The sequence below is a fragment of the Delphinapterus leucas genome, chromosome 6 (assembly GCF_059928025.1).
Source record: "Delphinapterus leucas isolate spDelLeu-1000000601 "Yukka" chromosome 6, BTC_Dleu_Yukka2, whole genome shotgun sequence".
Classification (NCBI taxonomy): domain Eukaryota; kingdom Metazoa; phylum Chordata; class Mammalia; order Artiodactyla; family Monodontidae; genus Delphinapterus; species Delphinapterus leucas.
The window spans coordinates 45,381,226-45,405,164 of NC_143134.1; the positions used below are offsets into that span (position 1 = coordinate 45,381,226).

A 23,939-nucleotide genomic window follows, 5' to 3' on the forward strand; every position below is an offset into this window, starting at 1 on the left:
TGAGGAAATGCAGGAGAAGTTACTCTCTCAAAAGTTACATTGATAGTTAGTAGCTGAGTGAACAGTAAAACTTGGGCCCCTTGTCTCCCAGTCTGGAGCTTTTTCTACTACTAGAAAAAAATTAAAAATTGTCATTCTCCTCTGGTAACATTTTATGCCAAAAATTTGATCTCTCATTGTCCTCCAGATTGAACAGATGATAAACTTTTCCTTTTTCCCCCTCACCCTCCCACTCTCTGTTCATTCTAAAGCAGCAAGTCCTGGGATGGCAGGACATCTGTTCCTAGCCAAGGACCAAGTCCTACACCCTGGCAACAGTGGACATGACTAGGCTTAGCCCACTTCAGATTAAGGGTGAGAATTGTCCTCTGCTCCCCCACCCGCAATCCCAAGGACCAGAGGGGTTCAAGTCAGCTTTGGGCAGAACAGACAGGCATGGGGCCTAAAAGTGGAGGGAGCTCTTGGGCATGAGGCCAACTGGTTAGCCTGAAAAGCTCTAGAAGGAACCACAGCTAGGCCTGTATTAACAGCCATCCTAGGTCTGCATGGCATTTCACAGCTCAGGTGTATGTGCTCATCCCCATCATCCTATCTGTGCCCTGACCCAAATATTGGGTCCCTGAGTATCAGGAGAAGTGACCTGACCAATGGTATCTGGCCAGAACTTGGATCTGCTATCTCCTTGTCATTCACAGGCAGCCACGACACCAGAGTCCCCAAGGCAACTTAGGGGACTGAAAGTGGAACTTTGCCTATTAGATATAAGGACACTTGCTTCTTATGTTCCATTCCCAAGGCCAGAAAACAGAGATTTGACCCAGTCAGTGGTTGGTGCCCTAGACCAGGAGGGCTCTAGCCAGACAGTGAGCAAGTTTAGAGGTCAGAGGAGTGTTCACAATGAAAAGATCCAGATTTTTCTCTGCAATCAGAGGCATCTACATACATTTGGAAAATTTTACAGCCCATTGAAAAATAAATAACCATTCTAGGAAATGCCCCATCTAGAATGTTCTAAGAGTGGAAGGAACTTGGTCCTATGGAAGTAGTAATGGATGTTTATATTTTTGTCTGTTAAGAGTTAATTTAGACATACAATTTGAATGAGATCTGCTGTGTTCTTATAGTTCTTGGTCCTCTGGTCACTGCTGAGTGGTCAGAGATGGACATCTGAGTTGAGCCAATTATACTACCCATCCCATTAGCATACCTAATTTTTCTGGAAATGGGTGCTTGACCCGAGGTGGGTCAACCAAAAATCTTTTCCTGGGATTGTTTTTCTTGGGTCAGGTTGACTGACAAAGCTGGGTGATATGAACCTGGCTGCTGTTATCAGTCATGTTTCCAGTGACTTGGAGAAGCCTAAGAGAAGAAAGCTGATATACAGACAGAGGCTGAGATGATAACTTAAGAAAGAGTCCAGAAAACATTCTGTTTCTGATTTTAGTTGACTTTCAGGCTATGAATTTCCACAATTTAGTTATAAAAGTTAAAAAAAATTTCCATTTGTCATTTGCAGCCAAAAGAATTCTGACTAATTCCGATGTGGTATCAAAGTGGTAAATTTCTTGAAAAGAGGCTTCACATCTTATTCATCTTAAACTCTCTAGTGTTTGTTTAGTACCACCACATGATTTTGTCTGAGTAGACCCAGAGGAATATATTAAAAAATATAAATTAAATCTCTATTATTCCAGGCCCCAAATGTATGTCAAATGTCTATCTCCAGATCTACACAGGGAAAGCCACGTAGTGAAAACTCTTGGAGAACCAAGTGTAACTCCAGGAAACATTTAGTGGTTAGGAATTGCCTTCAGAATTCTAGATCTGGAAATGCTATTGAGCAGGCAGTGTAAACCTTGTACAAGATCAAAGCCAAGCCAAGAGAACAGTAGAGAGCTAGTCCTAGAAATGAGGATTTTGAAGTTCCCCCAGGCCCAGGAGGCAAGGAGGCCATGATATTGATATTTTTAAGGGAGCCAAATCCTAGAAAGAGAACTCCCAGAGGCCTGAAGGGTTTTTAGCAGAGAGAAGTTTGGGGGTGGGGGTGGGAGACAGGGTCGGGAGGGGAATAGGAGCCACAGGCCAAGAAGCCAGCTCCTGAGTTTTACTTTCTCCCTGGCCTCTTCTCACATTCATTTGTTTCCTTTCTTCATTCAGATTTCTTTGAGTACCTATTAGTTGCCAGACCCTGTCCCAGTGCTGCCACCATATCCCCCTGGCTCCCCTTTATATCCTTGGTTCAGGGATGAGATTACAGGTAGGAGGTCTGAGTGTGGCAAGGGGTCCAGGGAGGGCAGGCAGTCATCCTATACTGGGGAAGCTGGAGGTGTGTGGGGAAGAGGTGGATCTGTCCAAAGGCAGCAGGACCCCAGCCATCAGCTGAGCCTTCAACTAGGCCAGAGGCCCTGGGAAGGCAGACTTGTCAGAGCACGGCAGGGGATATGAGACAGTATAACATTTTGGAACTTGCAAGGACCTAAGGGGGTGAAGGGCATGTGTTCTATTCTTAGTCTTGTTCTCTAAGACACATCTGTCTTTAGGACATAGTCTATGGAAATCTTCCCGTTTGTTTCAGTTGCCGTTTTTGCGAATCTGCTGATTTTTCAGCGGATTCGCCATCCCATAGCCTACTCCTATTCAGCGATTTCCAAGCATGTAAAGGAGACAGAGACTTGTGTGCACATATTTTCTACAACAAATCTCTAAAGAGCATATCCAAAAGGAGAGGTCAGATAAGCCTAAAGTGGATCCACAGTGTTAATGCAAAAGATACATTATCAGAAGCTGTGAAAATAAAGCATAGTTTGTTTATAAGGAGAAAACAATCCTTACATGATTCCCAAAGGAAACACAGGGACATCATGGACTCACCATCATGATAGAACTGTGTTGGCTATCACTGTGTCCGACAGCCCTAAAGAACAATGTCAGTCTTACGGGTAGGTTACTAAATCTAGACTACAGTTCTAGAAATGAGCTTCATTGAAGTGTTAAAGAGGTCTATGCCATTATAATAATGGTGCTATTTAATGGTAGCAAAAGAAACTTTATAATAGAAAAATATTTACTGGCTTGGAATCAAGTATTTAGATAACTAGGTATACAGACCCATTTTCTAGGACGAGACCTTTGCAGTATTATGTTAAATTAGGTATTGAATAAAGTATTCATCTAATATAGGTAATTAATAAGTTTATTTAATGCAAATTAAATATTTATAGATACTCTACACAGTAGTTCTTAACTCCTGAGGTTGTGGGCCCTTTTGAAGACATTTACACACATTTAAACACTTTTACAAACAATTTCAAGACTTAATGGGTCTGTTGAACTCCATCTGCAGTCCTCTAGGTCAAGAGCCTTTGCTCTACAGGATCCACAATGTAAAGCATTTGTGAAATGTAGTGTAAAAGACTTAGTTTGGAATTCTGCTTCTGGTAATGGTAGGCTAGCGTATTGCCAATCAAATCTCCCACTGGAAGAGAACTAGAGAAGCTGAATTTTAAAAAGAAATATTGGGCTTCCCTGGTGGCGCAGTGGTTGAGAGTCCGCTTGCCGATGCAGGCGACACGGGTTCGTGCGCCGGTCCGGGAAGATCCCACATGCTGTGGAGCAACTGGGCCCGTGAGCCATGGCCGCTGAGCCTGCGTGTCCGGAGCCTGTGCTCCACAACGGTAGAGGCCACAACAGTGAGAGGCCTGCGTACCGCACAAAAAAAAATAAATAAAAATAAAACATTATATATATATATATATATATATTTTTTTTGAAGGCTTTGGAGAGATATGAAAACAGCCAGGGCTGGAGAAAATTCTGAATAGAAGGGAAACTCACTGAGGTGAGGCTGATGTTTTAAACTTCTTTTCCCTTCAAGACATTCCTTCTTGATTCTTAAGCAGCAAGTATGGAGAGTTTGAGAAACCAGGCAGAAAGTGACTTCTAAGAGGCTGAGAATTTGACCAGAACTTTCACCTGTTTCTCATGGCTGGGGACACAAAAACTAGAGTTTAGGGCCCAGAGACAGCAAAAATTCAAAAGCCCAAAATCCTACAGAGAAGTGAGATAATCTGAACCACTTATCCCAGAGGCATTCACTGATCAGAAACAGGTGATTGCTAAACAAAGTTTTTCGTGGTGCTGGGGAAACAAAAATTGGATTTCACCTTCTGCCAAGGAGAAGAGACGCTGATAAACACTCCAAGACACTAGTTAGGATTTTCAAGTACTACCTCCATGGAGTAAAAGGAAACCAGGAATAGGTCAGGCCTTATGAAACTGAAACCCAAGCCTGAGTGAAAGTGATCTGCCTCTAGTCTCCCTGCTAGCAGTTAAAGACTCATCCAGAGCCTCTACAGTTTTCTAAAAAATAGACAATATCCAAATTAAATTAAAAAGTACTGGATAAGGAATGCAAGAATTCTTCATTATACACAAATCAATCAATGTGATAAACCGTATTAACAAACTGAAGGAGAAAAACCATAGCATCATCTCAATAGATGCAGAAAAAGCTTTTGACAAAATTCAACACCGATTTATGATTAAAAAAAAAAAAACACCCAGAAAATAGACATAAAGGGAACTTACCTCAACATAATAAAGGCCATATGTGACAAACCCACAGCCAACATCGTACTCAATGGTGAAAAACTGAAACCGTTTCCTCTAAGATCAGGAACCAGACAAGGTTGTCCACTCTCACCAGTGTTATTCAACATAGTTTTGGAATTTTTAGCCACAGCAATCAGAGAAGAAAAAGAAATAAAAGGAATCCAAATCGGAAAAGAAGAAGTAAAGCTGTCACTGTTTGCAGATGACATGTTACTATACATAGAGAATCCTAAAGATGCTACCAGAAAACTACTAGAGCTAATCAATGAATTTGGTAAAGTAGCAGGATAGAAAATTAATGCACAGAAGTCTCTTGCATTCCTATACACTAATGATGAAAAATCTGAAAGAGAAATTAAGGAAACACTCCCATTTACCACTGCAACAAAAAGAATAAACTACCTAGGAATAAACCTACCTAAGGAGACAAAAGACCTGTATGCAGAAAACTGTAAGACAATGATGAAATAAATTAGAGATGATACAAACAGATGGAGAGATATACCATGTTCTTGGATTGGAAGAATCAACATTGTGAAAATGACTATACTACCCAAAGCAATCTACAGGTTCAGTGCAATCCCTATCAAACTACCAATGGCATTTTTCACAGAACTAGAACAAAAAATGTCACAATTTGTATGGAAACACAAAAGACCCCACACATTAACAGAAAGATAGACAAGATGAAAAGGCAGAGGGCTATATACCAGATGAAGGAGCAAGATAAAACCCCAGAAAAACAAAAGACCCCGAATAGCCAAAGCAATCTTGAGAAAGAAAAATGGAGCTGGAGGAATCAGGCTCCCTGACTTCAGACTATACTACAAAGCTACAGTAATCAAGACAGTATGGTACTGGCACAAAAACAGAAATATAGATCAATGGAACAGGATAGAAAGCCCAGAGATAAACCCACGCACCTATGGTCACCTTATTTTTGATAAAGGAGGCAAGAATATATGATGGAGAAAAGACAGCCTCTTCAATAAGTGGTGCTGGGAAAACTGGACAGCTACATGTAAAAGAATGAAATTAGAACACTCCCTAACACTGTACACAAAAATAAACTCAAAATGGATTAAAGACCTAAATGTGAGGCCAGACACTATCAAACCCTTAGAGGAAAACATAGGCAGAACACTCTATGACATAAATCACAGCAAGACCCTTTTTGACCCACCTCCTAGAGAAATGGAAATAAAAACAAAAATAAACAAAGGGGACCTAATGAAACTTAAAAGCTTTTGCACAGCAAAGGAAAACATAAACAAGAGGAAAAGACAACCCTCAGAATGGGAGAAAATATTTGCAAATGAAGCAACTGACAAAGGATTAATCTCCAACATTTACATGCAGCTCATGCATCTCAATATCAAAAAAACAAACAACCCAGTCTAAAAATGAGCAGGAAATCTAAATAGACATTTCTCCAAAGAAGATATACAGATTGCCAACAAAGACATGAAAGGATGCTCAACATCACTAATCATTAGAGAAATGCAAATCAAAACTACGATGAGGTATCACCTCACATCAGGCAGAGTGGTCATAATCAAAAAATCTACAAATAATAAATGCTGGAGAGGGTGTGGAGAAAAGGGGACCCTCTTGCACTGTTGGTGGGATGTAAGTTGATACAGCCACTATGGAGAACAGTATGGAGGTTCATCAGAAAACTACAAATAGAACTACCATATGACCCAGCAATCCCACTACTGGGCATATACCCTGAGAAAACCTTAATTCACAAAGAGTCATGTACCACAATGTTCATTGCAGCTCTATTTACAATAGCCAGGACATGGAAGCAACCTAAGTGTCCATTGACAGATAAATGAATAAAGAAGATGTGGCACATATATACAATGGAATATTACTCAGCCGTAAAAAGAAACGAAATTGAGTTATTTGTAGTGAGGTGGATGGACCTAGAGTCTTTCATACAGACTGAAGTAAGTCAGAAAGAGAAAAACCAGTACCGTATGCTAACACATATGTATGGAATCTAAAAAAAAAAAAATGGCTTTGATGAACCTAGTGGCAGGACAAGAATAAAGACTCAGACATAGAGAATGGACTTGAGGACACGGGGGTGGGGAGGGTAAGCTGGGACAAAGTGAGAGAGTGGCATGGACATATATACACTACCAAATGTAAAATAGATAGCTAGTGGGAAGCAGCCGCATAGCACAGGGAGATCAGCTCGGTGTTTTGTGACTACCTAGAGGGGTGGGATAAGGGAGGGTGGGAAGGAGATGCAAGAGGGAGGAGATATGGGGATATATGTATATGTATAGCTGGTTCACTTTATTATAAAGCAGAAACTAACACACCATTGTAAAGCAATTATACTCCAATAAAGATGTTAAAAAAAAAAGAGAAAAGTACTGAATATACCCAGAGACAAGACTAAGAGATAAAAGAGGCAATGAAAACATGCCTATGGGTAATCAAGATAGTAGAATTAGTAGAAATCCATGAACCAGTTGGCAAAAATTTCCACAATTACAGACCAGTCATAACAATATACTCTTATGACTGATTTGGCCAGTTCAGAAAAACACAAGACTAAATTAAGTTAAAGTTTGCTAAGAGAGTAGAACTTGTGTTCTTATAAAAAAAAAAAAAGGTAAATATGTGAGGTGAAGGATAGATTAATTGGCTAGATGGTGGGAATCCTCTCTCAATGTGTATGTATATCATATCATCATGTTGCACATTTTAAATATATTACAATTTTATTTGTCAATTTAACCTCAATAAGCCAGGAAGAAAAGACTCTACTAACTATATTTAGTATTTAGTATACAACATCTCCTAGTTGAATGTACCTAAACAAACTCAAAGAATAACTGGAGTTTGCTAGTTTCTTCATTCCCAATATTTCAGCTGTTCTGTTTCAGGTTGGCCATAGGGTTTGGGAGTCATCACTTTTGGTGACTTCAAGAACTACCTTTATACATCCACTATACTTCAATCAAAAAATAAATAAAATATAAAAAAGAACTATCTTTAAGACCCATAAATTATTATTGTGGAGCTTAATAGCTAATACATCTGAATCCACATTGAATGCTTATTGGAGTTCATCCTAAGCCCTCACCATATCACATGTGGTCATGGGCCAGCTACCTCCTGACCTTAGAGTCAGCCTGCCTGTAATGTTTAGATCTTAAAATTTGTTTAACTAACCAGTTTAATGTGTATCACATAGAGGCAGAAACAAACCTTGTTAGGAAACAGTCTGTTGGGGGGGCTGTCTGCTTAGTTTTACCCATTCTGGCTGAGCATCAACAACTTAACTGTAAGAGCTAGGTAGGGTTTCCTCAGGTCAGGAGCCACTCCACCTGATGGTACCTGAAGGGGTTCTTTAATTTGGGATTTTATGAAGACCTGAATGGGTTTATTCAGAATGATTCTGACTCTTTAATTAGAATTTCATAAGGTATTGATGTATTATAAAATATACACAGTGGATTCTGGTACCAATTTTCAGTAGCATCTCCTCAGGAAACTGGTGACAGCCCAGTAACTAAGGTCTGGATTATTTTTCTTCTTTTACGTTTGGGGATTCTTTTAGGTCCTACAAGAACATGCCCTATATCAGTTTTATGCTGACTGTTTTCTTATTTCTTCAGTGTCCTTATTATTTAATTCTTAATCCCTTACCTACAGTTTGCTGAAAGTACCATCTTTAGGTGCTCCATGAATTTGCTTCTCCCACTGTCTTCTCCATGTCATATTCTTGGTAACATGCTGCAGGCTTCTATTCCCACTAATGGGAATGACCAGAAGCAGCCTCTGCTTTCCATCCCTCTAGCCAGAGGGTTCCATGTGTTCTCTTGGACAGCTGCCTTTTCTTTGCAGCATCAGTGCCTTTCCCTTTTCACCATGTCAGTGGATGGGGCATTACAAATCTCTCGAGGGGAAAAGAGTCACTTTTTGTTAGGAAATGAAGAGAAAACTGATCTTTCGTTGCACATTTGCTGTGTGGTATAATTACACATCCCCCTGGAATTGGGAGGTGAGGATTAACTTGAGGGCTCACTGCTTAATTGCTTTAGGCTCAATACTGTGAACCAAGAGGCTGGGGTTTCTAACCTGCCTCCTGCTGTTTGCCCTGATTACCTCTAGGGTCCCCTAACGAGCTTGCCTCTTCAGAGATTGGCCTTGTAACTAAAGCCTAAAGTAAGCAATTCTATAATTCTGTACTGCTTGAAACTTAACTCCACTAAAGTGATATCATGAAACTGGAGCATTCTGAAGGATTCTTAACAAAAGAAAAATAAGTTTGACGAGAGCCTCCACGATCTTTGACTCACATTTGAATCACATCTCCAAGCTCGCATCCTCTCAACTCAGCATTATTATGGATTTCAGATCGTGGGGCCAGTGCTGAAAAACTGCGAACGTCCTGATCCTAAGGTCTTTTCTGTAAACTCTGGCACCTTCGTTTTGCTGACTTGCAAATGGCATACCCCTCAGCAAAACTGTCCACAGGTCCCTGACAAGGAGCCCTCACACACTGCAGTTGGCAGGAGCCCAAATGATGCAGTCGCTACCCAAACACCAAGACTCACACTCTAGGAAGCTTCAGTGAAAATGTCTGTTAAATGGAATTTCTTTTGTAGCCCCTAAAGGCAAGAGGAAAACCACTAATCTAATGGCTTCTGGTTGACTAAGTTCCTAGTTCTAGGAACACTTAGCCCATCATTTGAGATCACAGACTTTTCCATACACAGGACATCACTGCAGTTTTCCAGGTAGACCAGAACTTTGTGTGCCTCATTTAGTGGAAAGACAGTATTTTTGAGTGGTGTATGTGCAGGTATTTAAAAGAAGAACTGCATCATTTGAAGTACCCAAATGAAGCACAGATCCTCACCCTGCTATACACACACACACACACACACACACACACACACACACCCCTCTCTGGGGACCTTGATTCTCTCTGCTCTGGAGAAGTAGCTGGGTATGACAGGACAAGCACACACTCTGCAGCCAGACACACCAGCGTGATTCAGTTAATCCCTCAACTTGGCAAGTGACTTACTACTCTCTCAGACTCCATTCCTCTCTGTAAAATGGGGATAATTAGACCCACCTCACAGGACTGTCCCTAGATTTAAATGTGTGAAAGTAGATGGAACAGCTCCTGGCCACAGTAGGAGTTCACTAAATATGGCTGTTTTTATGACTTGTTTGGGGGGGGGGTCAGAATCCTCTTTGTCTCCTCACATTTTGCCTTGGCCCACAGAGCAGGCATTTTCTGCCAACAGAAACCCTGGGGACAAAGCTCCTGCCGGTCTCTTCCCACTCTTGGCAGGAAGGACTTACCTGATTGAGGAGACTCACTGAGGAAATGTTTCTTCTGTGTCTTGGCCGCATCTCTGAGGCCTGCCCACCTGGAGCAACGCACATTCTCTTTTTCTGCTTCACCTTTACTTTTTGTAAACACACATGGGTTAAAGCCTAGCCCTAGAGCACGGTTTCTCAGTCTGGCCTGCATGCTGGAATTACCTGGGAGCTTTAAAGTATGTACTAGTGCTTGGGTCCAACCTCCAGGATTCTGAGATAATCTGTGTGGGGTGAGGCTCAGGCATGAGGGGTTTTAAAAGCACCCAGTGACTCTAACCTGCACCATAGTCCAATATCACTGTTCTAGAAGCATCCTGCAGGCTGTCTTCTCTCTCTTTGAGTCTCTCCTGCAGTCTGCGGGTGTTGGAGGCTCTGTGGCACTCCACACTGTAGGCAGGGGAAGTACCTACTCTCCAGACCCAGCTGTTCCGACTCAGACTCCCACGCCCAGAACTGGAAGTGTGTAGTAGGAGGCCTCTCTTTGACACAGGATCAGCTTCAGTCTTAAATCCGGCTTGACCAGTACTAAAGCTGAAACTACAGTTTGATGGATTGCTTACTGCTCCACCTTCTCAACAGTTTCTACCATAGCCTCTAGCATCCTCACCTGGTTCTTCATACTTCAAGATGTATCACCTGAAGGAAGAATTCCCTGGCTTACCAGACAGGTTATGATATACAGATAACAGAGATTCTAACTTATTGTTGTCTGCAAGCCACTTGCCAGTAGAGCAAATTCAGAGTCTCTGATGACATGATAAAATATCTTTAACATGCCAAGCAGGTTATGATGTGACATTTTGAGTGTAGCCTTGATTTCCAATTGAAATAAAAGGCTGGGGCTTTTATTCAGTCCTGGACACTTGAATCCCTACTCAGTCAGGAGCAACTCAAGTATCAGCTTGACATCTTGTCCTTATTTTATCAGGGAGCAGGATGGCTGAGGACTAGCCCCAGAAGTTCCAAGGGACTCACAGCGGTGACATTTAAACACCATTCTTTTGATACCATTCTTGAGTCCTGAATCTGATCCAAGTATTGATACTTGCTGGGCTGGCCTCTCTGGATGACCATCTTTTCAACAAGTGTTCTTGGTCCTTTGCCTACACAATTACTGCCTTTCATAGTAATAACGTCGCCCCCTTGTCCACAGCTCCCTCCAGTATGCTCTCAAGATGAGCGGTGAACCAGAACAGCGCCCTGCTCCTGGGGAGAAAGTTGTTGGGGAGGGTGCTAAGGGGAGGAGTGATGCCAGGGAGGGGATGGGGTGTTGCTGGGGGCTGCTGGCAGGGAGCAGGGAGAGACTGTGATGGACGGCCTTTGGGCTCTGCCAGTGGGAAATGCTGCTCTGTGACTGGACAAGAACTTCTTGGCTTTCTGGGTTCCCGAAGGAAAGAGAAAAACCCCACTCTGAGGAGATGGTCATTCCTGTTAGGATGGAGTCGAGGCCCTATGCTCTCCTCATCCTGATCTGTTGAATTCCTGACCAGGGTCCATTGGGCTGTGAAGGCATAACCTGGATTCTGGCATGGAGTAAGGCAGGAGGACTTTGCCTCCAACTACCATGGAGTGGTTTTCCTTATTCATGACTTAATAAGGTAATTCAAAAGAAGTGTGGTCCTTGGACCAGCAGCATCAGCATCACCTAGGAATTTGTTGGAAACTTCCTGGCCTACCCCCGAACCTACTGAATTAGAAATTCTGTGGGTGGGGCCCAGCAATCTGTGGTTTAACAAGCCTTCTAGGTGATTCTGATGCACTCTATAGTGTGAGAACCACTGGCCTAATAAAACGGGTGGAGCGTGACTCATACCCTATGTGATTCAGTGCCAGTGTAACTGATGACTGGTTAACAGCGTTGTACAAAAGTCCTGTCCTTTAGAACCTCAGAAAAAGGACCTGGAGAACAGAGGTTCCACTGTATACTTGGATCTTCCCTGAAGAATGTTACTGCTGGTCCCACATTGGCCCAGATCCCTTGAGGATCAATTCTCAGGAGACTATACTAGTCCCTTTCCCCAAGTGGAGATATTGGGACCTTGGGATATTGAGAATATGTGATCTTCTCACCTAAGCCTGCTGAGGGGAATTGACTCTCTCCTAGTTGAGTGGAATCATGTAGCTGGGTAGGTCTCAACTCAGACTATCTTGAAAAGAGTGATCCCAGGAGGAGGAGGTTCTCCAATTTTCCCTGTCAGTTTTGTGTAGCAGAAACAGCATGAGGTTTAGAGCCAGAACATCTGGATTTATAACTGGGATCTGCCACTTACTAGCTATAGGAACTTGTATTTAATCCTTCTGAGTCTTAGTTTTCTTATCTTTAAAATGATGAAAATAATATTCACTTCCTAAGGTTTTTGAGAGGATTGAGTAAGAAAATAGAAGTAAAATACCTGTTTATGAAATGCCTTGCACCATTTTAGGGTGCTCAGTAAATACTAGGTTGCTTGGTTGGTAACTATCCCTCCAGGCTTCCAGGACTTTATTACGGAGGAAACCTGGGCAGCCCTGCAAGAAAGGAATCACCAGCAAGACCCAGAAACCCTCCATGTCTCTATACTCTTTCTTCTGCTTGATTCTTTTTTAAAAACTTTATTTTATTGAAGAATAGTCGATTAACAATGTTGTGTTAATTTCTACTGTACAGCAAAGTGATTCAGTTATACATAGATATACATTCTTTTTCATATTCTTTACCATTATGGTTCATCCCAGGATATTGAATATATTTCCCTGGGCTATACACTAGAACCTTGTTGTTTATCCATTCTATTATATATAATAGTTTGCATCTGCTAATCCCAAACTCCCAACCCATCCCTCCCCCACACCCCCTCCTCCTTGGCAACTACAAGTCTGTTCTCTATGTCTGTGAGTCTGTTTCTACTTTGTAGATAAGTTCGTTTGTGTCATATTTTAGATTCAACATATAAGTGGTATCACGGTATTTGTCGCTCTCTTTCTGACTTCACTTGATATGATAATCTCGACGTCCATCCATGTTGCTACACATGTCTTCTGCCTGATTCTTGACCCGTGGTTTCCCAGCCAATTATAGCTTAAGATAGGAGGTCAACACAAATTTCTCTATCTTGTTCCTAGAGCAGAGTCTATTTTGTCTAAGGCAGCTATGATTGTAGACATCATTGATAATCAAATTAACCCCTTGCTTAAAAATTTATCTCCTAATAAACGTTTTAGAATTGGAGTTGGGGATCATCTGGAAATACTTTCATTCAGTGTTACTCTTTCTGTATGTTGTGGTTCTTAAAGTTTTGATGGTTGGAATAGCTCAATTCTGTCATTATCTAAAGCAGAGGTTCTCAGTTGGGGGCAATGTCTACAGAAGTTTCTGATTGTCAGCACTGAAGAGGGGGCCTCTACTAGCATCAGATGGGTAGAGGCCAGAGTTGCTGATAAATATACTCAGGTACATGCCTGTCTAAATGCCTGGGTACACTGTCTCGCCACTCGATGGGAATGGAACCCCCCATGGATGCAGTGTTCTGCACTAAAGGATAACCCTACAGACTTCCAAGAATGACCCCACTGCTCTCTCTGAGGCTGGCTCATTGTTGTGGGTTAAACTGTGTCCCTCAAAAAAGATATGTTGACGTTCTAACCCTCAGTATATCAGAATGTGACCTTATTTGCAAATAAGGTCTTTATAGAGATAATAAAATTAAAATGAGGTCATTAGGATGGGCCCTAATCCAATATGACTAATGTCCTTATAAAAGGGGAAATTTTGATCACAGACATAGATGAAAATGAAGGCACTGTGGTGACCTAAATGGGAAGGAAATCCAGAAAAGAGGGGATATATGTATATGTATAGCTGATTCATTTTGCTGTACAGTAGAACTTAACACAACATTGTAAAGCAACTATACTCCAATAAAAATTTTATTTATTTATTTATTTTTATACAGCAGTTTCTTATTAGTCATCAATTTTATACACATCAGTGTATACATGTCAATCCCAGTCTCCCAATTCATCACACCACCACCACCCCCACGGCTTTCCCACCTTGGTGTCCATACATTTGTTCTCTAAATCTGTGTCTCAATTTCTGCCCTGAAAACCAGTTCATCTGTACCATTTTTCTAGGTTCCACATATATGCGTTAATATACGATATTTGTTTTTCTCTTTCTGACTTACTTCAGTCTGTATGACAGTCTCTAGATCCATCCACATCTCAACAAATGACCCAATTTCATTCCTTTTTATGGCTGAGTAATATTCCATTGTATATATGTACCACATCTTCTTTATCCGTTCGTCTGTCGATGGGCATTTAGGTTGCTTCCATGACCTGGCTATTGTAAATAGTGCTGCAATGAACATTGGGATGCATGTGTCTTTTTGAATTGTGGTTTTCTCTGGGTATATGCCCAGTAGTGGGATTGCTGGATCATATGGTAATTCTATTTTTAGTTTTTTAAGGAACCTCCATACTGTTCTCCATAGTGGCTGTATCAGTTTACATTCTCACCAACAGTGCAAGAGGATTCCCTTTACTCCACACCCTCTCCAGCATTTGTTCTTTGTAGCTTTTTCTGATGAACCTAACACAACATTATAAAGCAGCTATACTCCAATAAAAATTTTTTTAAAAAAGAAAAAGAGAATGAAGGCAGAGATCAGGATGATGCATCTACAAGCCAAGAAACACTACAGATTGCCAGCAAACCACCAGGAGCTAGGAGAGAGGAACGGAACAGATTTTCTCTCCCAGTCCTCAGAAGGAACCAACACAGCTGATATCTTGATCTTGGACTTCTAGCCTCCAGAACTGTGAAGAAATAAATTTTTGTTGTTTAAGTCACCCAGTTCGTGGTGCTTTGTTATGGCAGCCCCAGGAGACAGACGCACTCACGAACTAAATTAAGGGGCTGCTGACCATCACTACCACACCTGCATCCCTGAGTTGTCCTCCCTGTGGTCCACACAGATAGAGCTCATATCAGTGGTGCTCATCACTGCTCCTGAAGCTGATCAGGATCTCAGTGCTGCAGCCGTTGTCCTCTGCAAATGGGTCTAGGCCAAGGCCACACTGAGCTGCCTCAGCAGCACTGCCTTAGTTGGCAAACAGGTTGCTCCACAACCGCTTCAGAAATGCCAGCTGGTGCCTTAGCAATGGCCACCCTGTCCTCTCACACCTCATGGCTGCCAGTGCCTCCCCCTCAGCTGTTCTCATTCCTTGGTTGGGAAGCTGTTGCCAAGGGCTGCCCTGGCTCAGCAACCCCTCCTCACTGTGCCAGCCTCTCTGAGGAGCTCCACCACCACCCAAAGACCAACAGATTCAGAGCTCACACAGCTGCATCCCTCCACCTCCTGCTGCCACCAGAACCCTCTTCTTTATGTGACTGGGTCACAACCCTGCATGCCTCCGGCAAGCAGAGGCTGGGCCTTCCACAGCTGCAGCTCTCTGTGTGTGACTGCATATGTTGTCCTCGCAGTTAGTATAGTTCTGTAGATCAAGGAGAGCCCCTTGTGTGGCCAGTTGTAACTACACAGAAATATTAATAGGCTCAATTTATTGGGCACTGACTATGTGCTAAGCACTTAATGTGTGTGATTTAATTTAATCTTTACAAAAACCCACAGAAAACAATTACTATTCCCATTTTTGATGAAGAAACGGATCAGAGAACTTCAGAGAAGTCATTTGGGGGAAAGGATGAACTCCAGGCCCCATACCCTGCCAGCTGCCTGAAGGGGGCCTACTTCACATCTTGTCAAAAGCAAGAGAAAGAGAGAGCACCCCAGAAAAAGAGGGGAGCAGAGTGAAAGAGGCAAGCTGGAGAGCTAGAGCCAGGGAACAGAGATGCACTTGGTTGCTTACTGTGCCAGAGCACAGGCATCCACCAGGCACAGGCTCAGACAAGGTCTCAAACAGCCAGAGAAAGTAAGACGGTAAAGGCCAGCACTGTCCTCATTCTAACTCAGGGGCCCAGCCTCTGGGAAATGTGGACCATGGAAGTCAGGATCTTCCCATCTCATCTCAGAAAAGTGACTCTTTCTCCCACGTGGAGGAACCAGTGTAAGGGTAGAGAGAACTGGCAGTATTTGCTCCAAATGACTTCCTCTTGGGACAATCCTTACATGAGAACAAGAGAATAGAACTCCCATCAGTACAAAGCGTGGTTCATCCTGTTGGGAATACTTCAAAGGGGGTTGAGGCGGGGGCTCAAAAGGAGAAGAGGGGTAAGCACCTAGCCTAAGGGCGGAGGATCTGAGATCAAGAGCTATCTCAGACCCTCGGCAGGTAGTGTTCTTCCATCCTTGGGGCTTGGAGTTCTCTAAAGCCCCACACGTCCCTGCCTGTGGGGGGGGGTGGTCCCATCATAATCTGCCTGTAGTGCTTGTACAGTCTAGACCAGCAGACTTCAGGCTAGTGTTGTTAGCAGATTCTTTTCTCAAACAATTATGATACAGAAATGAGATGTGAACACCAAAGAAGAAATTCCATAGTTGATATGGACATATTTGATATGTGTCAAAATATTAGGAAAGCCTGGACCCACCTGAGGACACTTGCAATGTCAAAGGCAGGTATTGAATAGCAGGGGATGTGAGATGCCAATAAGAAGAACGATTGAATGTGTCTCCTACACATTGGGAGCAAAGCTTGTACTTGTAGCTTTAATTCTCCTTTCTCCCCTCGTTCCTTGCTGCTTAAATGGTTGAAGATTACTATAGTTATGCAAGGGGGTTAGACTGGGAGTTGAAAATGGTCATTAAAGGGTGTGTTTTGGTTTCTTCTTAATGAGAAGAGGTTGAACTATAAGATGGTTGTGTAATGCGGAAGGAGGCTTAACCCGTATAAATCCTTGTCACTTTTGTTTGTTTGAACTGACTTTGCTCCCACGGTGCTGGCAGGCTCTCCTGTTATTTCCTATGATTTTCTAAGCCAGGCTGGTCTCTGCAATTCTGAGTCTCCCTTAGTTCTCTTTACCACCCTCCTGCGGAGCTTAATGTATTCAGAAACTATCATGACCCCACAAGTCTTTTCAGAGCCTGAAATGGATTGTTGTATTGAGCCTTCTCAGAAATGGGCAACGGTTTAAATACAGAGGGGAAGAGGCCACGTGGTATTCCCTTGATTCCCTGAAAACAGATTTTTTTAATGCCAAGCACCATTAAATGATCTTTCCAGTCCCTTCTAGATCTAACGTCCTATGACACTTCACCCAGTGCTGTCAGGAGAATAATCAGATTTTATCAGATAAAAGGCAAGAAACAAAAAAGCAAAACTTACACCTATGTATTAGAATTGGGATAAATATTACTTACAATATATAAAAATCCAATCAGAAGAATAACATAAAACTCCAGTTCTGAAATTTAATATGTGCCACACAGAAAAATCAGTGTCTTTCCACATTTTTCACACTTCCATCCCTTCACCACCTTTTGTTCTAGGAACCCAACTGCTGTATTTAGATATAAATGCTCAAATATTCTGCTAAATGAAGCTACAGCTGCTCTGTCAGAAACATCACATTAAAATGCGTTCTGAAACCATTTGACAGTGTTCTGAAGACAACTTTCATTTCACGAGCTAAAAAGCCAGCTCTGGGCATCATGAAGAATTTGAGGAGCCCCTGCAGTTCTTGAAGGAGCCCAGGAAGCCAGAGGGAGGGCAGTGGCAGAGGCCAGCCAGAGCTGAGCCAAGCGGAGTAGCCAGAAGAGAATAAGAATCTGGTTTTTTAGACCCAATTTTGTTTCTTTACGTCTTTTAAATACTTCAAAGTCATTCACGTGTTTGAAATTCTACAGGTACAATAGAAAAGACAGTGAAGTCTCGCTTCCTTCCCAGTCTCACAAACACCCAGCTTCACCACAAGCAGCAGGATTAGACTTTTCTTGAGCAAACCTGCAGATGTATTTCAGGCATATACTGGGTGAGCCAAAAGGTTCATTTGGTTTTTTCCGTAAGATAGCTCTAGTAGCACTTAGTTGTTGTTAACTTCATTTGCGACAATTTTGTTAGATTGTATGTGACAGCTGTCATATCAGTGTGCGTTTAAAAAAAGACTTATCTAAGTCAGAAAGAGAAAGACAAATAGCATATGCTATCACATATATATGGAATCTAAAAAAAAAAATGGTTCTGATGAACCTAGGGGCAGGACAGGAATAAAGACACAGACATAGAGAATGAACTTGAGGACATGGGGAGGGGAGGGGAAGCTGGGATGAAGTGAGAGAGTAGCATTGACATATATACACTTCCAAATGTAAAATAGATAGCTAGTAGGAAGCAGCCGCATAGCACAGGGAGATCAGCTCGGTGCTTTGTGATGACCTAGAGGTGTGGGATAGGGAGGGTGGGAGGGAGATGCAAGAGGGGGGACATATGGGTATATATGTATACACGTAGCTGATTCACTTTCTTATACAGCAGAAACTAACACAACGTTGTAAAGCAATTATACTCCAATAAAGATGTAAATAAATAAAGACAGACATCAAAATTGGTGAATTTTTGTGTAGCCATTTTATATTGAAGACGGAAGAAAAAAAAGCAACATTTTCGGAATATTATGCTTTATTGTTTCGAGAAAGATAAAAACGCATCTGAAACGCACAAAAAGATTTGTGCAGTGTATGGAGAAGGTGCTGTGATTGATCGAACGTGTCAAAAGTGGTTTGCGAAGTTTCGCACTGGAGATTTCTTGCTGGATGATGCTCCACGGTCGGGTAGACCAGTTGAAGTTGATAGCGACCAAATCGAAACAATAATTGAGAACAATCAGTGTTATACCACGTGAGAGATAGCAGACATACTCAAAATATCTAAATCAAGTGCTGAAAATCATTTCCACCAGCTTGGTTATGTGAATCGCTTTGATGTTTGGGTTCCACATAAGTTAAGCAAAAAAAACCTTCTTGACCATATTTCGTCATGCGATTCTCTACTGAAACGTAATGAAAACATTCCATTTTTAAAACAAATTGTGACGGGTGATGAAAAGCAGGTACTGTACAACGATGTGGAATGGAAGAGATTGTGGGGCAAGCGAAATGAACCACCATCAACCACACCAAAGGCCAGTCTTCATCCAAAGAAAGTGATGTTGTGTATATGATGGGATTGGAAGGGAGTCCTCTATTTTGAGCTCCTTCCGGAAAACCAAACGATTAATTCCATCAAGTACTGCTCCCAATTAGACCAACTGAAAGTGGCACTCGATGAAAAGTGTCCAGAATTAGTCAACAGAAAATGCATAATCTACCATCAGGATAACGCAAGACTGCCTGTTTCTTTGATGACCAGGCAAAAACTGTTACATCTTGGCTGGGAAGTTCTGATTCATCTGCCGTATTCACCAGACATTGCACCTTCGGGTTTCCATTTATTTTGGTCTTTGCAAAATTCTCTTAATGGAAAAAATTTCATTTCCCTGGAAGACTGTAAAAGGCACCCTGAAACAGTTCTTTGCTCAAAAAGATAAAAAGTTTTGGGAAGATGGAATTAGATGAAGTTGCCTGAAAAATGGCAGAAGGTAGTGGAACAAAAGGGTGAATACGTTGTTCAATAAAGTTCTTGGTGAAAATGAAAAATGTGTCTAATACTTTTATTTAAAAAAACGAAGGCACTTTTTGGCCCACCCGATATATGCCAGCCCATACTCTGTTCTCCCACCTTTCTTTTTTCTTTACACAGAGAGTTCACTACGTATCCTATGATAAGTGATACCTCAGTATAGTTTAAATCGCATCTCTTTTATGAATGAGGTTGATTGTGTTTTTCGATGTTTTAAGAGACATTTTTTTAACATCTTTATAAGAGACATTTATATTTCCTTTTCTGTGGTGTGATCATATCCTTTGCTCACTTTTTTTCTATTGCATTTTTAGTCTTTATATCTGTTGACCAGTAGGAGCTCTTTTATACCAGGGAATTGAATCTTCCACTGTGATAGGAGTTGCAAACAATTTTTTCCAGTTCGTTGGCTTTGTTCATGTTGGGTTTTGTCATGTAGAACCTTTAAATTTGGGGGAGGGGGTCAAATTTATCATTTTTTTCTTTTATGGCTTCTAATTTTTTATATAGTTAGGTCTTTCTTACTCTAAGATTATGAAACAATTCCTCCATGATTACTTCCAGTACTTTTATGATTTCAGTTGTTGCACTTAAATCTTTTGTCTGTTAAGAACACTTGGAATATATTCCAGCATCAGGTGTTAAGTATGGAGCCAACCTTCTTTTTGTCTCCATGGCTAGTCAGTATCCCAACTCTCTATATTTCATGACTCACCTTTTCCCCACTGATCTCAGCTGCCATACATATTGGGTCCATTTCTGGACTTTGTATTCTATTCCATTGATCTGTTGATGTGGTCATGTGCTAGTATTATGCAGTTTTAATTATTATAGCTTTAAAATATGTTTTGACATCTGATGATGACCACCCCACACTTTCTTTGTCTCAGCATTATTTTTGCTTTTCCATCTAGAATTATCTTGACTAGTTAAAAAAAATTCTGTCAGTATTTTTATTTGTATTTCATTAAATAACTTCGGGAGAACCAACATACTTTTTAAAGTCTTAGGTCTATATTCTTAGGAGGGAAAGGCCTTGATAGAGCAGGGGAAGAGAATAGACTCTCCCTTGTGCTGAATATATTCCATAGGAGAAATAAAAAGAAACACAATGGGAACTTTGTTTCAGGACAGCCTTTCCAAAAGTGTGTATCAAAGACTCTTCAGATGGTAATAGTAGAAACTTTAAAAAAAGGGATTCTGTGTTCAAAATATTGATCAGCACTGTCCACTGGATTGCCCCTTGGAGATTTACTATGAGCGATAGCTGTTAAAGACTATTAAACTCCTGCAGTGCGGAAGTCTGAGAGACTGGAGAAATCCTGCAGTAAAGATGCCTGTTGACTTCTGTCTACCATGTTACTTCCCAAACTCATTCCAGTATGGAATCATTTCTCCAAACAACACATCTTAACATTCCACAGTATGCTCAGAAAAACTCAGTTTGGAGATCTTCAGGCCAACTGTAGATATTTAAAAGAGAATTTGTGCATGTAAAATCCAGTTCTTTGATTCTCAGCATCAGTGAGGTGAGGATCTAGGATATTCCTTTAGAAAATTATATTTGAACCCTCAAGTGCATCCCCATAGGGAAAAGAGGTGATCAAAATTGTTTCTCCTTCTTCCACTGTTGGATTCCTATGTAAATTCTCTGAAATGGAACAAAATTGCACATTTTATGCCACCTTCTGGTCCTTCATTCTTTCATTTGGCACTTATTAAGTACCTACTATGTGCTGGGCCCTGCCTAGTCCGCTTTCACAGTGAGGAAGGGCTTTTACACCAGGGCAAGGAGACCCTGCAGCTGAGCCTTCAGGCCTCTCTGTTGCCTCATCGTCACCTCCTCAGGTTCACTCTGGGTTTTAGATTTCTGAGAACAATTGCCCTGAAAACCATCTTGTTCTGTAAGGGAAAATCATAATCCTGGGCCTCTGGCAGCACCATCTGCATTCCTGAAAATGACTGTGGCATAACAGAATCTGACTCCAGTCAGGATGAGGCAGCAAGGCAAAAAAGAGAGAGGAATTCCTGCAAGTGGTAGGGACTCAATTTAAAACACAGAAGTTTCGGTGATATCATTTGCAAATGGAAAAGGCACAACGGTAACTTAAGAAAAGCATGGAAAAAGAGCAGGAGTTCCTATTTAAATACCATTTAAAAATCATCTTCTTTGGTGGTAATCTTTCTCTATTATGAAATCTCTTTGAAATAAGTACAGGAAAATGAGTATAGGCAGCATCAATCAGAGGCAAAGCATCTAACTTGACTAGCTGGTGACTCAGCACCAAGACTGCTCTGGGCCCTGAGATGCTGGGATAACATCCTCTGCTAAAGACATCAGATCCCACAGTGGTCAGCACTGACTGAGATGAGAGATTCGTCCCTGGTTTTGGTGTGGTTCCATATTCTTGATATAAATCTATAAGTGGCCACCTGTAGGGTACGAAAAATGCAAAGAGGCATTCCAGGAGGCATAACAGAAGTGCCAAAGTGCATCAGGGTTTACTTTCAACCCTTAAAGCATGCCTAGGGGTGTGTGTGAGATGTCACTGCCCCCACCCCCGTGAACCGGGCTTTGCAAAGGACCATGGCAGAAGGCAGCAAGCTAGCCCATCAGATTTGCTCGGTCAGTGTCTTTTTTTTTTAATTCTTCTGCCCAAATGGGTATTTGACTATATGCCCTGCTCCCCCCGTTCCACAATCAACGATAGTTTGAAGGTCCATTGATGTGGTTCCTCCTACAGAAGACATACAGCTTTTTAATATAGAATTTATGTATGATTAAAAGCTTCCATATCGAGTAAGCTCAATCCTAGAAACAGAGAGTCCAGGATGCCTTGGAACAAACGTCAAGTATGATCAAAAGTGAGCCTTGCCTGTATCTGTAGGCATTTTCCTGGTGTCCTCTTCACCACCAGATATTCTGCAATTTCAGAGAAACCGATGCATTTTCCATGCTACGGTGCTATAGCAACAAAAGATGAGAAGCTGAAAGATCTACAGCTTCAGAGGTTCATGTCATGGAAAGGGGCCTTAGAGATCATTTACTGTAGTGGTTTTCACAGTGTGTTTCACAGAACCTGCAGTTTTATTTGCCACGATTCTTTCACTCTACAGTGACATAAAAACAGTTCAAACTGTCCGGAAAAATCCAGGGTTTATATTAGCATCAGGCATGCTTGGAACCAGTTGCTTAAATGATGTGTTCTTAAGTCACCCCCTCCCCGTTCCCCTTACCCTTGTCTCTTACTTCATCTTCCCTCTATTTTAGAGCTTAATTCTCAGTCAGATTCTCTCCCATAAAGCAGCAAAGATGGTCAGCAGCAGCTCCAGAGCAAAGAGCATCCTCCTTCCTGATATTTTCAGTAAAAAAAAAACCCTTAGAATTAAGTTTCATTGACCCTGAATAGATCATATGCTCACTTCCAAGGCAATCATACTGACTCCGCTTGGCCATATGTGGGTCACATTCCCATCTCTAGAGCTGGGGTCTGGGATCAGCCCTGTGTGAGTCAAACAGATTGGGAGAGAGAGAGGGAAAGAGAGAGAGAGAAAGAGAGAGAGAGATCTGAGTAGTTCCCTAGAAAATGGGTAGATTCTTTTTACAGAAGAGATTCTAGAAGATTAAAAGTAGCAGATGGCCACCAGCTCCATAATACTGTCTCAGGGTCAGCCAAAGCAGTGACGGGGAGGGGAGGGAAGTAGGTAGCTCTCTAGTCCTCTTACACCTGCTTCAAAAAGAGCATCTCTGTTTTCTTCCTCTAGCTTTATTGAAATATAATTGACATATAACATTGTATAAATTTAAGGTGATTTGATACACTTATATATTGCAAGATGATTACCACCATAGTGTTAGCTAACACACCCATCACCTCACAGAATTACCATTTCTTTTTTTGTGATGAGAACATTTAAGATGTGCTCTCTTAGCAACTTTCCAGTATACAATACAGTATTATTGACTATAATTAGCATGCTGTACATTAGATCCCCAGAACTTATTTATCTTATAACTGGAAGTTTGCACTATTTGATCAACATCTCCCCCAGTTCCCTCACCCCTCAAGCTCCTGGTAACCACCATTCTAGTCTGTTTCTATGAGTTCAGGTTTTTAGATCCCACCATTTATTATATGTAAATGATATCATACAGTGTTTATCTTTCTCTGACTTATTTTACTTAGCATAATGCCTTCAGGGCCCATCCATGTTGTTGCAAATAGCAGGATGTCCTTCTTTCTCACAGCTGAATAATATTCCATTGTAGGTGGTATATATATATATACCACTTCTTCATTCATCCATTGATGGACATTTAGATTGTTTACATATCTTGGCTTTGTGAACACTGCTGCAGTGAACAGGGGAGTGCATATATCTCTTTAAGATCCTGTTTTCAT

At 41.5% G+C, this 23,939-nt stretch overlaps 1 protein-coding gene across 1 annotated transcript in view; it reads left to right on the forward strand.

Moving 5' to 3' along the window:
- Window positions 1-23,939, forward strand: part of LOC149748930 (uncharacterized) — a 214,871-nt gene that overhangs the window by 177,227 nt on the left and 13,705 nt on the right. The gene's annotated exons all lie outside the window — the stretch shown is intronic.